Here is a 4,921-nt window from a genome sequence, read left to right as displayed (position 1 = left end):
ACTGAATTGTTACAAGTTCTTCAATCGTCATTTTTAGCACATTCTTCTTCAAATAATGCTCCTTCTTATACTGAGCTTTCTTCACTGATCTTGCCTTTTCAAGCTTCCATTTTTCTTCAGTAATGAAAGCAGTCAACACGTGACTTTGTCCTGGTGTGAGGTTCAGATAAAAAAGGGGGTGTTGGGATCTTTATGCCAAAGATCGATGTAGTCGAGTATCTACTTTGGATCCAGCAAGAGATGCAAAACACTTCCTTTGGCACTAGCGGCCCGGTTTTGTCGGTCTCTGATGATTTGAGCCAGTTCTTCATCATCAGCTTCATCTTTAGATGATGGTACTTTAAAAGCAACCTGCTTCTTGTGAGGACTTGGCCTTGTGCCGCGTCCAGGACTGACCTTTTTTGTCAGCAGCTGCGGCTGTGCTGAGCAACTTGCTGAAGCTCCAGAAGCAATTGAAAAGACTCTAGTCCGTTGGCACGTGGCAAGATGCACTGGTGCTGAGGACTTTGTTGGTGCAGCTGAGGGCTTTGCTTGAGTGGAAGACCCTGAGGGTTTTGAGGAGCTGGGCTGTGAGGGCATTGAGGAGCTGGGCCGTGAGGGCATTGCAAAAGATGGCTTTACAACGGATTTCTTCTTCATAGCCTTCTTAGGCTGTCTAACAGAGGCGTCAAAAGCAGAAGCAGCAGAATCTTCGTTGAATTTCTTCACTGCCTCCTTTGCTACTTTAGCCAATTTCCTTTGGCGCTTGGACCATTCTTTTGGAAATTCCTCACCTCTTCTGATGCTTGAGGGATGGGCTTCTTGGCCTGGTGTCAGTGGAGGTCTTGGGCATGGAGGATTTACAACGAGTTTCTTCATGTATTTAGGAGTGACATAGCGCTAATCCCTCCATTCCCGTGCCCATCTTCATTCAATCCACTCAATGTGCACTTTGCACTAATTTTTATTCTCCTTGCCATGAGTGGCCTCATCAGGAGTGCAGTAATCTGCATAGATATCTTCAGGGATTACGAACGCTTTGTTTTTCTCAGGCCTCTTGCCTCCCTTCTGAGGACGCTTTTCTTCAGCCATTTTCTTCAGCTGAGGATTCTGAACAATAGATGTCTCTGAGGAAGTATGCAGTTTTTTCTTCAAGGAACACTGCAAATGAGTTAAGTTGATGAGAACCTAGTGATTCAGCAGCAGACATGTGTACCCATGAATAGAGTATAGGTGCGAAGAATTTGAAGAGGTCATATGCGTTCTCAGAATTTGTTTTTAAAAGGAATCAAGTTTGAGGAATTTGACCAGAAAGTCTTGAAGAATTTCACTAAGAGTTCTTGTCTTAGGTTCTAGAGTTGTATAGATTGGAAATCCACACAATTGAGGAATCTTGAATAAAAGTACTCCCTCCGTTTTTAATTACTCCGCATATTAGAGTTGACTAAAGTCAAACTTTCTAAAGTTTGACCAAGTTTATAGAAAAGAATATAAATATTTACCATAACAAATCTATATAATGTGGAAGTACATTTGATAATGAATCTAATGGTGTTGATTTGTTATTGTATATGTTAATATTTTTGTCTATAAACTTTGTCAAAGTTTACAAGGTTTGACTTTGACCAAATCTAATACACGGAGTAAATAAAAACGGAGGGAGTACATCTTAGAGAGAAAGATCAAGAACAGATGCAACTGTGGTGTTTAGGAATATGAAGATTGAAGAATAAACACCTTTTGAAGATTTTGTGTAAATCATCAGAATCAACAAGGGCATTAAAAGCGATTTTTATTTACCCTTGACGAAGAACGCGACAAACAGAGAGATGACTGGAGAAGCTCGTCCATTCAGATCTTCCACGCCCTAACTTGGCGGAGGAAGACAGATACGGCAGCGGAGGAGGTGAAGATTTTCTCGCCCAGCGTGAGTACGACGATGAAGAGGTCGAGGCAGCTAAGATCTTCCTCACCGGCGAAGATAGAGATTAACAGTGGTGCTAGGTCAGAGAGCTCGAGCGGGAGAGAGAGAGGTCGAGTGGAGTAATGAACTGAGGTGCAAGGGGAGGGGTATTTATAAGGAAGTGAAAATTTGTTCATCCGAAGAATTTGGACGAACGTGCCCCTGACCCTTGCCATCCTAGCGACATGTGTCACCCACGTACTGAGAGGTAGAGATCGTGTGAGATCATGGGTGAGTTGTTTAATCCTGTTGTGGGATGCAGAAGGATTTGAGCGGGAAAAGCCGAAAAATTAGATATGAAAATTTTATCATTTCGTTTGCAAATTCTTTAGTAGTCAAGGACACAATAAAGATTTTGAACGGGTTTCAAATAGAATGCACATGATGAATTTGTGAACAGACGGGGTTGAGTTTAGCATAGAAGGGGAACTGGTCCGAGCACATTCACTTAGTTGAAAAAGCAACTTGAGGAATTAGCAATTAGTGAATGTTGTAGAGGACATGAAAAACTCATATATGCTACTAGTGAATGCAATAAAGAACAACGACAGAAAGACTGAGGAAATTGCAAAGTTGAAGAATTTGAAAAAACTGAAGAAATTGCAAAACTCAAATTGAAGATTTTCAACTTTGGTTGGTGGTGTAACCCACCGTATAAGAATGATGATTTCAGACACCGCGTACAATTGTCGTAGGGTTCTGAGAATCAAATTCTTCATTAATTTCTTCACAATTAGAGGGTTAGTCTTCATTGATTGTAGAAAAATGTTACTTCGTGTGTTGCACATCTAAGTCATCAAATTTGCATAAGTGTTAGGATGTGTGTCCTTTTCAAAGAACATTCGATGATTCTAAGATATTTAGCTCACACTACAACTAGCTAAATCTCTTCTCATCCAAGGGCTTTGTGAAGATATCGGCCAGCTGATCTTCGGTATTTGCATGGTCGATGGAGATGTCGCCCTTCAACACATGGTCACGAAGAAAATAATGACGAATCTAGATGTGCTTTGTCTTTGAGTGATGAACTGGGTTGTGAGCAATCTTGATAGCACTCTCATTATCGCAGTAGAGCGGCACATTCTTCACATTGATGCCATAGTCCTTGAGGGTTTGCTTCATCCATAGCAATTGAGCACAGCAAGATCCAGCAGCAATCTACTCAGCTTCACCTGTAGAGAGTGATATGTAGTTCTGCTTCTTCGAGGACCAACATAACAAGGATCGTCCAAGGAAATGACATGTGCCTGATGTTGACTTGCGATCCACCCGATTGCCAGCATAGTCAGAGTTAGAATATCCAATGAGATCAAAAGAAGAGCCCTTGGGATACCATAATCCAAGTGTTGGAGTGTGAGCTAGATATCGAAGAATATGCTTCACAGCCTTATGGTGTGATTCCTTCGGTGTATCTTGAAATCAGGCACACATGCAAACACTAAGCATAATATCCGGCCTTGATGCACATAGATACAATAAAGAGCCAATAATGGAGCGGTATACCTTTTGATCGAAGTACTTACCATATTCATCGGTAAATAGATGGCCATTTGTGGGCATAGAATTTTGACGCCTTTGCAATCTTGCATGCCGAATTTCCTCAACACATCCTTGAGGTATTTCTCCTAGGATATGAATATGCCATTGTATTGTTGATGAATTTGAAGACCTAAGAAGAATTTCAATTCTCCCATCATGGACATTTGATATTACTCACTCATCATATAGGCAAATTTGTCAATGTAACATTGGTTAGTACAGCCAAAGATAATATCATCAATGTATATTTCGCACATGAATAATTCATCATCATATGCTTTGGTGAAATGAGTTGGGTCAAGTGAACCGGGTTTGAAGACTTTCTTCATGAGGAATTCCTTCAATGTATCATACCACGCCCGAGGTGCTTGCTTGAGGCCATATAGGGCATTGTTGAGTCTGTAGACGTGATCTGGAAATTTTGGATCCTCAAAACCTGGTGGTTGAGCAACATATACTTCTTCCTCGAGATTACCATTGAGGAATGCACTTTTCACATGCATTTGATGTAAGATGATATTATGATGGTTAGCATAAGCAAGCAATATGCGAATAGCTTCAAGTCTAGCAATAGGTGCAAAAGTTTCATCGAAATCAATTCCTTCAACCTGTGTGTAGCCTTGAGCTACAAGACAAGCCTTATTCCTCACCACAAGGACATTTTCCTCTTGTTTGTTCTGGTAGATCCATTTGGTGCCAATGATGTTATGCTTGCGTGGGTCTGGTCGCTTGACAAGCTCCCACACATTGTTGAGCTCGAATTGATGCAATTCATCTTGCATAGCTTGAATCCACTCAGATTCCATGAATGCTTCATCAACTTTGGTGGGCTCTTTGATAGAGACAAATGCAAAATGCCCACAAAAGTTAGACAAATGTGAAGCTTTTGAGCGTGTGAGAGGACCTGGTGCATTGATGTCGTTGATAATTCTCTCAATCTGCACTTCGTCTGCAACGCAAGGATGAGCAGGTTGACGAGCTTGATTTGGTCCAGCAATTTCTTCCGAGCCATTTTATTCAGTAGCACCAGCGTGATTTTCTTCACTATCCAGAATGACTTCTTCAGCAGATTCTTCGGTAGGGATAACATCCTCAGTAGCCTTGAACTTGATGGATTCCTCATGTGACATTTCATCTAGCACAAGAGGTAGGTGCTCTCTTTGCGAGCCATTAGTTTCATCGAACCGCACATCTACAGTTTCAACAACCTTGTGATGATAGGTGTTGAAGACTCTGTAGGTGTGTGAGTCCTTTCTGTAACCAAGAATAAAACCCTCATGTGCTTTTGGTGCAAGTTTAGAGTGGTGGTGAGGATCTCTAATCCAGCATTTAGCACGGAAGACTTTGAAATAACTTACATTGGGTTTCTTGTCAGTGAGGAGTTCATATGAGGTCTTTTTGAAGAATTTGTGAAGATATACTCTGTTGATGATGTGGCAT

The sequence above is a fragment of the Triticum dicoccoides genome, chromosome 3B, assembly GCF_002162155.2.
Source record: "Triticum dicoccoides isolate Atlit2015 ecotype Zavitan chromosome 3B, WEW_v2.0, whole genome shotgun sequence".
Lineage (NCBI taxonomy): Eukaryota > Viridiplantae > Streptophyta > Magnoliopsida > Poales > Poaceae > Triticum > Triticum dicoccoides.
This window is presented reverse-complemented; position numbering follows the sequence as displayed.